Raw genomic sequence first — 12,634 nt, 5'->3', positions numbered from 1 at the left:
TGTTCCTAAGAGGTAGAAAGAAAGATGAGGTGAAAGGAAAACATAAAATAGCTCCATGATGAAACTTGCTTGCTGGAATGTTGGGTATTGATGAACCCTTACAACAAAACCAGCAGGAAATTTATCCAGCTCCAGTGCGGATCTTGTTGGCCTCTGAAAGCAGAGTTAAGGCTGCAAAATTTTCTTAAATCTCGAGGATTTTGGACTAGGATTGGCTTTCTTCTGCATAACTGAGGAGAAGGTTAGGAGATCTCTCTTTGTGGTTTTAAATTTTTTAAATGTTTTTGTGGAAAAAAATTGAAGTTACTTTTAAAGAGTAAAATTTCGATAATAATCAGATCTTCATTAATATTGGTAGCAGAATAGCAGTTGGTAAAGCTGCCATGGAGAAAGCTTGGATTGATCTCCTTGACAAAGGCACAGCTTATTGGATCTCCTTAATACTGAGAAGACTATTCTTAAGCAGAGAAGGGTTAAATGGCTTCAACTTGGTAAGCAAAAATCTAAGTTCTATCCTAGTGTGATGAATGCAAGAAGGATCAATAATGAAAAGATTTCTTTATGATCTGAATGGAGATCAGAATTATTACTTTTGGGCACATATTCTTATATATCTACTTGTGCTATATTTGGTGGGGTCTTGATTTTGGACTTATGTTAGATTTCGATATGATTTAATTAAAATTTATTCAAATCCACCTAAATTTAAATTTGAGGTCTGAAATTCATATTTTCTAAAGTAGCTTCGTTGCTTTTGCGGAATTGGTAAATTCTTAAACTAAAGAAATAATATATATAAATTCTTATACTTGGCTCAAGTGTTTGGGAGTAAGTAGGCATCAAAAAATTCTTTGATGAGTGGATTGAGATTTTATTTATTTACTTTTTTCTAGAGATTTATTTGCATGATTTTTTAAGGTGAAAAGGCCTTAGATTGGGCGATGTCATTTCTCCATATTTGTTTTGTTGTTGATGTCCATCTCATTTAGGGATCTCCCCCGAGTTGTTTTTAGGGTTCACTTAGGGTTTGTTTTGAAAATTTTCTCATATTTTCATTTTCTCTTCTTATACCATTTCTCCTTATTTGTTTGTTATTGTTGATGTCGATTTCGTCCTAGGGACAACCCCCACCTTCACTCTTCTCATGATTTCTTTGTAAATTCCAAGTCTAATACTAACTTTAGCAAATTCGAGTGATTTTTGTTGTCTTACTAGCTCGGAATTTGTTTTGCGAAATATCTTCCTTTATTTATCTTTCCAATGTTTTCACCACAATTTTTGCTAATTTTTGACAATGGTAAGTGAAGTTCAGAGTCATCCAGGTTATTTGGGTTAGTTCCAACCCTTTTGAGAAGATTGTCTTTTCCCTCTCTTTTTCTCTTTCTTGGTTATGTTCTTTTTGTTTTTTATTCTCTCTCCATTTTACATTTTTTAACTTAATAAAACTGAGGTGATCATGTTCTTTCAGCATAACTTGGAGTTGATGCCAACATTCTTTCTCCTTTTTTTCCCATCTTCTTCCATTTTTCCCTTATCTCTCTAAGTTTTCATTTCAAACCCAGAAAATATTATATATATAAGAATCTTCATTTTCATATTTGGTTATTAAGAAAATTAAAGAAGAAAATAAAAATGTACAAAATTTATAAACAAAAATTTAATTTTACTATCATTAATATTTTATTTTATTTTTTTGTATTTTTAGTTTTAGTCATATTAAAATAAACTATCATTTTTTATAGTATTTAATAGAGAAGGAAAGTATAAGTAAAAAGGAGTTTCCTACTTATTTTCTTTTCCTTTTCTTTTTCTCACATAAAATCTTTGATCCAAATAGACCCTAATGATCCATTTGTATCTAAAATTTTGATGGAAAAAGTAAAGGAAAATAAGAAAGAAATTCATTTTTCATTGTAGTTTTCCCTTTATATCAAATACTATCAAAAATAAAAATTTGTTTTAATATAATAAAAAATTAAGAAAAAATAAGCGTGAATGGTATAAAACCAAAATTTTGTTCTTTAATTTGATATACTTTTTTTTTTGTTTTCTTTTTTATTTTCCTTGATATTTTCTTAGTTCCAAATGAGGTCTAAGCTCCAATCACTCCATTTAAAACTTGGAAAACAATAGAAAAAAAAAAATACAAATAAATCTACTAATGTGAATTGGATATTTAAAAAATTCTTCCTAGTTTATGTGTAAGAACCCGAATTGTGATAAGTGAGTTTAAATAAATAAGAGAGGGGTAAAAGTGATATTTGAACAGACTTCGTCAACAAAGCCAGAGTTCGTTGACGAAGGTCATGCATCTCTCGTCGACAAAGTTCAAAGGCTCGTCGACGAGGAGAAGTTGAGGAGTTTTGGGAATCGGTGATATCAGGGTTCGTCGTCTTGTCAACAAGAGGACTATAGAGCCTTGTCGATGAAGACACCATCTCGTCGACAAGTTTGCCTGGGTTAAAGGGTTATAAATATCATTTTTCATTGCCTAACCATTAAGAAACTTCAAATCTCTCTTTCTCTCTTTCTCTCTTTCTCTCTCTAGAACTCTCCCTACTCTCTATCTATCTAGATTTCTTCGCCGATCATTGCGAGGATCATGAATCTGAAGTTACCACGAGGATCGTGAAAGAATTCTCTACAAGTTCTATGGATTGGAATCCCGTTTCGGAGATTTTCATGTTTTGGCAAAAAATTGAGGTAAGGTTCGGTTTTCATTTTTGATCCGGTAGTTTTGTAGGAAACTGTCTTGTAAGTATATTTTATACTATGATTTGTAAGTTTTGGAACACGGTTCGCTGTTTAGGAGCCTTAGAGTTCGAGATTTATTATTTGGGAAAAAGGTAAGGGGAACTGTGTTTATATCAGTTATTTTTTAAATCGGATTCGGTGGAACTGTGGTTCACGGTCCTATGTATATTTTGGCTACTCATTTGGGGGGATCTAACGGGAAAAACTATGGGGTTTTCATTATTACAATTTTGGGAAAAAGGGGGCGACGGGTTGCATCCCTGGTTTTGTTGAAAACCGAGCGTATATGTTGATTTATACTTAATTATTAGGATGACTGTGCCTTGACTTGTTCAAACTGTATATGTTTTGAAAACCATGATTTAGATTACCAAATTGGTGTGGCTTGTTTGGTTATATGAACATGCATGTGTGTGTGACTATTGAAATGCTAGTAGGAACAGGGTTCTGAATTGTTCCAGGTACTAAGAGTGTCTGCCTCTATATCCGAGGGCGTGCGTTTATCGCCTGCCACGTAGGCAAGAGTGTCTGGCTCTTTATCCTAGGGCATGAGCCTATTCCGATAGATCAGGCTGAAGGGTGTGGATCCACCAGTTAGCGCTGGTACGATGCCATGGGAGTCGGGGACTAGCCATGTGCCGGTGGCGCCGTGTTCCCGGGTTGGCTATGAGCCAACGCCACATGTCGCTGGCTGGCTTCGGGCCGAAGGGTGTGACGACACCGGGATTGCTGATCATGTGTATGTGTGCGTGTATGCACTGTGTAAAATTAGTACTTGACTGCATTTAACTGCGTGTATGTTGCATCTTGATAACACTCAAATGTCACACACCTATATAACCTGTGTTTTTCCTTATTGAGAGGTGTCTCACCCCTTCTGTACGTACATTTTTACAGGTCTTTCGAGTAATCGGAACTAGCATCATGGTATAGGGAGCGTAGTGGCCGATGTATTGCGGTTAGCGCTTGGGTAAGTGTTAGGACTGTATTTTGGTGGGTTGCCTTTTTGAGATGTTTTTGGGCACCCGTTTGTATGTTTTTGATAGAGCCCGTGTTCTGCTCTTGTATAGACTCTGGTATGGTATTGTATATATATAGAATGACCTTTTTCGCTGCGTATATTCTGTTGTGTTTGGATGTGTTTAGGGTATCTGGGAACCCCACGAGGTCGGACCCTCATCCTTTGTACTGTATCTTTGGATGTTTTATCGGATGCAGGGACAAGTTAGATTACATTTTCACCCCCGGGTCCCATTTCTAGGTTCGGGGCGTGACAGCTTGGTATCAGAGCTAACCAGGTTGTTAGGTCTTGTTGACTTGGTTAGACTTAACTGTGAGTACATACTAGAGCATAAGATGTTGGATATGGGTAGAGTTGGTTGAGGGTTGTTCGGTTGCTAGAGGGATTTGTCGACGGTAATTCGTGTTTTTCCTGGGATGACAATTCTAGTAAAAGTAGGGTAGATCATTGACAAATTTCGTGTTAGTGCGATAGGACAGACCTAGACCTGGCAGGGAGTAGTTAACACGATTAGTATAGATCATTGTGTTAACTGTATGTGTTGTAGGGATACTGATAAATTACTATTGTGTACAGAATGAAGCCCAAGGATAATGACTTGGGAAGTGGTTCCGAGGAGATTGCGAGTGATAAGTCCCCTTCTGTGCTTCGAGGTTTGACGAGGCAGGTGTTACGGGAGATCGGGCGAAGTGTGAGGAGATGCGAGCGCTCTCCTGTCGATGTAGGGTGCACCATTGAGAGGTTCACATGCATGCATCCTCCGACGTTCTCTAAAGGACCTAACCCAACGATGGTGAAGGACTGGGTGGAGAAGACAAAAAGGATCTTGGAGGTTCTGCACTGCACGAATAGGCAGCGAATCCTTTATGCCACCTTCTAGCTATTTAGGGAGGCGGGTTGATGGTGGACTGCGGTGAGTCTTCTGGAGAAGTAGAGAGATAGTCCAAAGTAGATGTCATGGAACCGTTTCAAGGAGGTGTTATTCGACAGATACTTCTAGCTTCTGTATGTGATGCGAAGGCAGATGAGTTTTCTGCTCTGAGTCAGGGGAGTATAACGGTGTAGGGATATGTGGCTCGGTACATAGAGCTGTCCCAGTTTGCGCCGTGTCTGATCTCGAGCGAATATGAGAAGACTCGGAGGTTCGAGAAGGGCCTGAGGAAGGATATCTGCAGACTAGTGGATAAAGCCACGGTGATTGAGACCGGTATCTGAGTGGATGAGGTGGATCAGGAATCGAGGAAGAGGACAGTACCTTCCAGCTCTCAGACAGGATCTCATCAGGGATTGTGGAAGAAGAGGAACAAAAGCTTGGGCTACCTCCAGAATACCGAGAGCCAGGATTCTCAAGGGAGCCATACTAGTGGCCGTTGTACCAGGTGCCTTAGACGGCACGAGGGTGAGTGTCGGTCTTTTGAAGGTAACTGCTATAACTATGGTCAGTCTGGTCACATGGCTCGTGATTGTCGTGCACTGAAGCGAGATATGCCTGCATTTAGTGGGAACCGAGGGAGCAATTAGATATCTCGGGGAATCGTTTAGACGAATACAGCTCCGGTCAGAGTATATTCTCTTACTCCAGTGGACACTGAGCATGTAGGGAACGTGGTGACAGGTACTTTATTATTGCTTTCGAATAAGGCTACTGTTTTTTTTTTATTCGGGTGCAACCCATTCTTTTGTATCTGTGAATTTTTCTGGACAGTGTGGGTTTGAGACCCGAGTTATGAATGAGGTGTTATTTGTTACTACGCCATATGGGAGTGTATCATTCTGTAGAAAGATGTTGGAAGACTGCCCAGTGGTGATTCAGGGGAAGCTGCTACCGGCGAATCTTGTGGTATACGACATGTCGGGGTTGAGATCATTCTGGGGATGGATTGGTTGTTTTCCGGTTATGTGATCGACTGTCGTAGGAAGGTAATAGTGTTTAGACCACTTGGGGAGTAGGAATATGAATTCGTGGGATCGTGTGTGCGTTCGACGCCACAGATTCTATTGGCATTACAGTCGAGGACGCTACTCTTAGACGGATGTCAGGGGTATCTAGCTTGTATGAAGGAACCGTCGTTGGATGAGTTGAGGCTCGAGGATATTCAGGTAGTCAGCGAGTTCCCAGATGTGTTTCCAAATGATTTACCCGGTTTACCTCTAGATTGTGAGGTGGAGTTTGTGATAGAGTTGTTGCCTGACAAGGCACCAATCTCTAAAGCTCTGTACCGGATGGCTCCAGCAGAATTTCGAGAGTTGAAAGAGCAGTTGCAGGAATTACTGGATAGGGGATTCATTCGACCTAGTGTTTCGCCCTGAGGAACTCCAGTATTGTTTTTGAAGAAGAAGGACGGGTCGATGCGGATGTGGATTGATTACCGTGAGATTAATAAGGTAACTATGAAGAATTGCTATCCTTTACCTCGTATCGATGATCTTTTTAACCAGTTGCAGGGGACGTGGGTTTTTTGAAGATCGACTTGCGGTCAAGATATCATCAAGTGAGGGTTAGAATTGAAGATGTAGCGAAAACAGCTTTCCGAACCAGATATGACCACTACGAGTTTCTGGTCATGCCTTTTGGGTTGACAAATGCTCCGGCAGTGTTTATTGATTTGATGAACAGGGTTTTCCATGAGTACCTGGACTGGTTCGTGGTGGTGTTCATTGATGACATTCTGGTATACTCGAGGAGTTCGGAAGAGCATGAGGATCATTTGAGGTTAGTATTATAGATTCTGCGGGAGAAGAAGTTGTATGCTAAGCTGAAGAAATGTAAATTCTGGTTGAGTTAGATTGCATTCTTAGGCCATGTGGTTACCGTGGATGGTATATTAGTTGATCCTAGCAAGATTGAAGCTGTGGTTGACTAGGTGAGGCCGAAGAATGTGCAGGAAGTTCGGAGTTTTTTGGGACTGGCAGGTTATTATCGTCGGTTCGTGGAGAGGTTCTCTAAACTATCTAGGCCTCTGACTCGATTGACCAGGAAAGGAGTACAGTTTAACAGGACTAGTGATTGCAAGCAGTGTTTTCGGGAATTAAAGCACCGGCTGGTTACTGCTCTAGTGTTGACCATTCCTTTTGGGGATGGTGGGTTTGTGATTTATAGTAACGCGTCTCTGAAAGGTTTGGGATGTGTGCTTATGCAGCAGGGTAAGATAGTAGCTTATACTTCTTGGCAACTGAAGGAATATGAGAAGAACTATCCTATGCATAATTTGGAGTTGACTGCTGTCGTATATGTACTGAAGATCTAGTGACACTATCTGTACGAGGTGCAGTGTGAGATTTTCATTGACCATAAGAGTCTCATGTATTTCTTCACACAGAAGGAGTTGAACATGAGGCAGAGGCGGTGGCTAGAGTTGATTAAGGACTATGATTGCACAATCAGTTATCACTCGGAGAGGACTAATGTGGTGGTTGATGCGTTGAGTCGGAAGTTGGGACCTATGGCTGTATCTGCAATTGTAATTCAGTGTCACATCAGACGGGATTTGGAGAGCTTAGGTACAGAGTTAGTGTCTAGTGATCATCAGGCTTTCATTGCTAGCTTGGTGATCCAACCGATCTTGTTTGAACGTATAAAAGTTGCGCAGGCTAGTGATGCAGAGTTGATAGAGGTTAGGGTAAAGGTACAGCAGGGACTGGTTATAGAGTTTAACATCTCTGATAGAGGTGTGCTGAGGTTTGGGACCAGACTATGTGTTCCAAACGATGATGAGATCAGAAGGACGATTCTGGAGGAAGCGCATCGTTCTTTGTTTACGGTACATCCTGGTAGTACGAAGATGTATCGGGACTTGCATGAAACTTTTTGGTGGTCTGGTATGAAGAGGTAGATTGCTCAGTTCGTGGAGCAGTGTCTGACGTATCAGTAGATGAAAGCTGAACATCAGAGGCCGGTAGGGCTGTTGCAACCTTTGCCTATTCCGGTGTGAAAATGAGAGCATATTTCCATGGATTTTATGACCGGATTGCCGCAAGCACTTCACGGGCAGAATGTTATTTGGGTGATCGTAGATAAATTGACGAAATCTGCTCATTTCATATCAATGAAGGTTGGCTATCCTTTGAGTAGGCTAGCTGATATGTACGTGCATGAGATTGTGAGAATGCACAGAGTACTGGTGTCCATTGTGTCAGATCGAGACTCGAGGTTACTTCTCGATTTTGGACGAGTTTACAGGAAGTAATGGGGACGAAGCTTACTTTCAGTATAGCGTTCCACCCCTAGACTGATGGACAGTCGGAGAGGACAATATAGATTTTGGAAGATATGTTGCGAGCTTGTGTGTTAGATTTCGGTGGTAGCTGGATACAGTTTATGCCACTTGTAGAGTTCGCTTATAATAACAGCTTCCAGTCTAATATTGGGATGACACCGTTCAAGGCTTTATATGGTCGGAGGTGTCGATCTCCTTTGTGTTGGGATGAGGTTGGTGAACGTCAAGTGTTAGGACCTGAACTTGTGCAGTAGGCGTCTGAGAAGGTGGGTTTGACTTGGGAGAGGATTAGATCAGCTCAAAGTCGGTAGAAGAGTTACGCAGATGTTCGCCGTCGTGAGTTAGAGTTCGAAGTGGGAGGTAAGGTATTTCTGCGTATCGCTCTGATGAAAGGGGTGATGAGATTTGGGAGGAAGGGCAAGTTGAGCCGGAGGTATATCGGACCATTTGAGGTTCTTGAGCGAGTGGGTCCGATAGCCTACAGGATTGCATTACGTCCAGCACTTTCAAGGGTCCACGATGTGTTTCACGCATCCATGTTAAGGAGGTACGTGTTGGATCATTCACATGTTATTAGCTATGATGAGTTGGAAATTGGGGATACTTTAGCGTATGAGGAGATACCTGTTCAGGTTCTGCACCGTAAAGTTCAGAAGTTTCGTACTAAAGAGATACCGTTAGTGAAGGTATTGTGGCGAAACCACGAGGTTGAGGAAGTTTCTTAGTAACTGGAAACGAAAATACGCCGGAAGTATCCACGATTGTTTTAAACACTTGTATGTTATCCTACTTTGGGTTGGAATAGGTGGTTAGTCATTGGGAGTGTGTGTATTGTGAACTCCTGAGATGTTTGTATATGAACCACGGTATTCCTCCGCCATATGTGAGGGTATATATGTGTATGTGTATGATGGGGCTGCACTGTAGTAGTCGCCAATTTCTTGTTGGTATTTCATGTATATGTATTCAGTGTACGAGTTTGTGAATGAGAGATGACAAATTTCGAGGACGAAATTTTTGTAAATAGGGTAGATTGTAAGAACCCGAATTGTGATAAGTGGGTTTAAATAAATAAAAGAAGGGTAAAAGTGGTATTTGAACAGGCTTCATCGACGAAGCCAGAGTTCGTCGACGAATGCCATGCATCTCTCGTCGACGAAGTTCAGAGGCTTATCGATGAGAAGAAGCCGAGGAGTTTCGAGAATCGATGATATCAGTGTTCGTCGACAAATCCTTCGTCTCGTCAACAAGAGGACTATAGAGCCTTGTCAACGAAGACACCATCTCGTAGACGAGTTTGCCCGGGTCAAAGGGCTATAAATATCATTTTTCATTGCTTAACCATTAAGAAACTTCAAAAAAATATATATATATATATATCTCTCTAGAACTCTCCCTACTCTTTATCTCTCTAGATTTCTTCACGAATCATCGCGAGGATCATGAATTTGAAGTTACCACGAGGATCGTGGAAGGATTCTCTACAAGTTCTATGAATTGGAATCCCGTTTCGGAGATTTTTGGGTTTTGGTGAAAAATTGAGGTAAGACTCAGTTTTCATTTATGATCCAGTAGTTTTGTAGGAAACTGTCTTGTGAGTATATTCTATACTGTGATTTGTAGGTTTTAGAACTCGGTTCATTGTTTAAGGGCCTTGGAGTTCGGGATTCGTTATTCGGGGAAAAGGTAAGGGGAATTGTGTTTATATTGATTATTTTTGAAATTAGACTCGGTGGAACTGTGGTTCATGGTCCTGTGTGTGTTTTGGCTACTCATTTAGGAGGATCTAACAGGAAAAACTATGGATTTTTCATTATTACAGTTTTGGGAAAAAGGGGGCGACGGGCTGCATTCCTAGTTTGTTGAAAATCGAGCGTATATGTTGATTTATACTGGATTATTGGGATGGTCGTGCTTTGACTTGTTGAAACTGTATTTGTTTGGAAAACCATGAATTAGATTACCAAATGAGTGTGGTTTGTTTCGTTATATGAGCATACATGTGTGTGTAACCGTTGAAATGCTAGTAGGAACGGGGTTCCGAATTGTTCCAGGTATTGAGAGTGTCCGACTCTATATCCGAGGGCGTGTGTTTATCATCTGCCACGTAGGCAAGAGTGTCTGGCTCTATATCCAAGGGCGTGAGTTCCAACAGATCAGGCCGAAAGGTGTAAATCCACCAGTTAGCGCCGGTACAATGCCATGGGAGTCAGGAACTAGACATGTGTCAGTGGCACCGTGTTCGCGGGTTGGCTACGGGCCAACGCCGTATGTCGCGAGCCGACTTCATGTTGAAGGGTATGACGACACCAGGATTGCTGATCATGTGTATGTGTGCGTGTATGCACTATATAAAATTAGTACTTGACTGCATTTAACTGCGTGTATGTTGCATCTTAATAACACTCAAATGTCACACACCTATATAACCTATGTTCTTCCTTACTGAGAGGTGTCTCACCCCTTCTGTACGTACATTTTTACAGGCCCTTCGAGTAATCGGAACTAGCATCATGGTGTAGGGAGCGTAGTGGCCGATGTATTGCGGTTAGCGCTTGGGTAAGTGTTAGGACTGTGTTTTGGTGGGTTTCCTTTTTGAGATGTTTTTGGGCACCCGTTTGTATGTTTTTGATAGAGTCCGTGTTCTGCTCTTATATAGACTCTGGTATGGTACTCTATGTATATAGAATGACCTTTTCCGCTGTGTATATTATGTTATGTTTGGATGTGTTTAGGGTGCTTGAGAACCCCAAAGGGTCGGACCCTCATCCTTTGTACTGTATCTTTGGATGTTTTATTAGATACATGGATAAGTTAGATTATATTTTCACCCTTGGGTCCCATTTCCAGGTTTGGGGCGTGACATTATATGTGTTCAATTTGAAACCAATCAGTATTACACACCTTAGGGTCTTTTCTACACAATCTCAAATCCCATAAATATATAAAGCATGTATGTAAAATAATTAACACAATAAATAGTCATAAATGTGCAAAAATTAAATAGCGTAGGAAAAGAGAAAAACACAATATTTGTTATTGAAGTTTGGTCAATCCTGCCTACGTTCTTGTCTTAAGCCTGTAGCTTAAGGATTCCACTATATGCTCACTTAACCGAGCGGAGTGACGCCGTTTACACTCTCTTTATGGGGCGGAGACTCCTCAACTCAAATTACAACGTTAAGTCATAAGTAATTCTCCTTATAAGGCAGAAACACCTCAACTCAGATGATGGGGCTAAGCCACAACCACTCTTTACGAAGTGGAGACACCTCAGCTCAAATTACGAGATTGAGCCACAACCAATTCTCCTTACGAGGCGGAGACACCTCAGCTCAATTCATCAAACTGAGCCAAACTATGCACACTTTACATGATGGTGCAAATCCTAGTTCACCTAATCGGTTTTTAGCCAAACCAAGATTCTTCACAGGGCGAGTCTCCCTCTTTAAGCCACGCCTGGAATACAACAGATATAAAAAATTTTTGTACAAACAAATTGCTTCTCAAACAAGCAGATGTATACAATTTAAAGCATAATGCACTCTCAAATGATATGAACTTAAGTTCAGTAGAGAATGTATGATTTTTCTCTCAAAAATATATTTATGAAATAATGTGTGAGAAAATGATGATGATGATGATCTTTGATCTAAATAAAAGATATTCAAAAAGTGTTTTTCAAAGATTTATAATTCAAATAATATCTCCTAAAATATTTTCTAAAATAAAATGTAGAAGATGTTGGGGATTTCGCTTACAAAAAAAATATTTATGCAATAAACACAATGTAAACCCTTTGAATCTTGCAAAAAATATGTAAAAACTCATAAGTTATGAAGAGTTTTTCCAACAAATATTTATCAAGGAAATAATGTAGGAAAAACTCAAAAATTACTCTCAAAATGATTTTCAAAAAATAAAGGCTTACGTGAGAGTAAAATGCTTTGATATAAAAATATATGCCCAAATAAATGATTCCTTAAACAATCCTTAAGAGCAATAAATTTGCTAATGAAGAGGGTAAAAAAATTAATCAAAGCTCTCTTAAAATGATTTTGAAATGAAGTAAGAGAGTATGAAATAATGCTTTGGAGATGAAAAATATGACAAAAATATTTGGGAGAGTTTTTCAGCTAATCGTCTTCCTAATTATGCTTATAAAAGGGGTATATATAGATTTTTCAAATTTTTGACCGTTTAGGGACATGGAGGGTATTTTAGAATTTATTTAATTAAAAATTTAACTCGTTTAGCACTGAAAAATGGACCAACTCGAGAGGTTCGGTCAACTGAGGGCTTCGCCAGTCGGCTGACCAAAGCCAAAAATTCAAATTTTCTTTAGGTTCGATCAGCTAAGGAGAGGACCAGTTGGCTGACCATGGCGATTTGTCAAACCTTCGTAGGTTCGGTCGGTTGGGCTCAGGAGTCGCCAGTCCAATTGGCCAGTCAGTTGAGGCTTTGATTTTGGTCAATTTTCTTAGGTCGGTCAGCTGGCCTTGATACATTGATATAGGTCGGTTGGTTGAGGTGGTCAGTCGACTGAGGCATTTTAAGCATAAGAGGATAGGTCGACCGAGGTCTTTATAAAACCTAAGTTTGGCCCTATTTTTGACGCTAAACCTATTCCAAAACTTTTGTA

Source organism: Malania oleifera, chromosome 3, assembly GCF_029873635.1.
Source record: "Malania oleifera isolate guangnan ecotype guangnan chromosome 3, ASM2987363v1, whole genome shotgun sequence".
Taxonomy (NCBI): domain Eukaryota; kingdom Viridiplantae; phylum Streptophyta; class Magnoliopsida; order Santalales; family Ximeniaceae; genus Malania; species Malania oleifera.
This window is presented reverse-complemented; position numbering follows the sequence as displayed.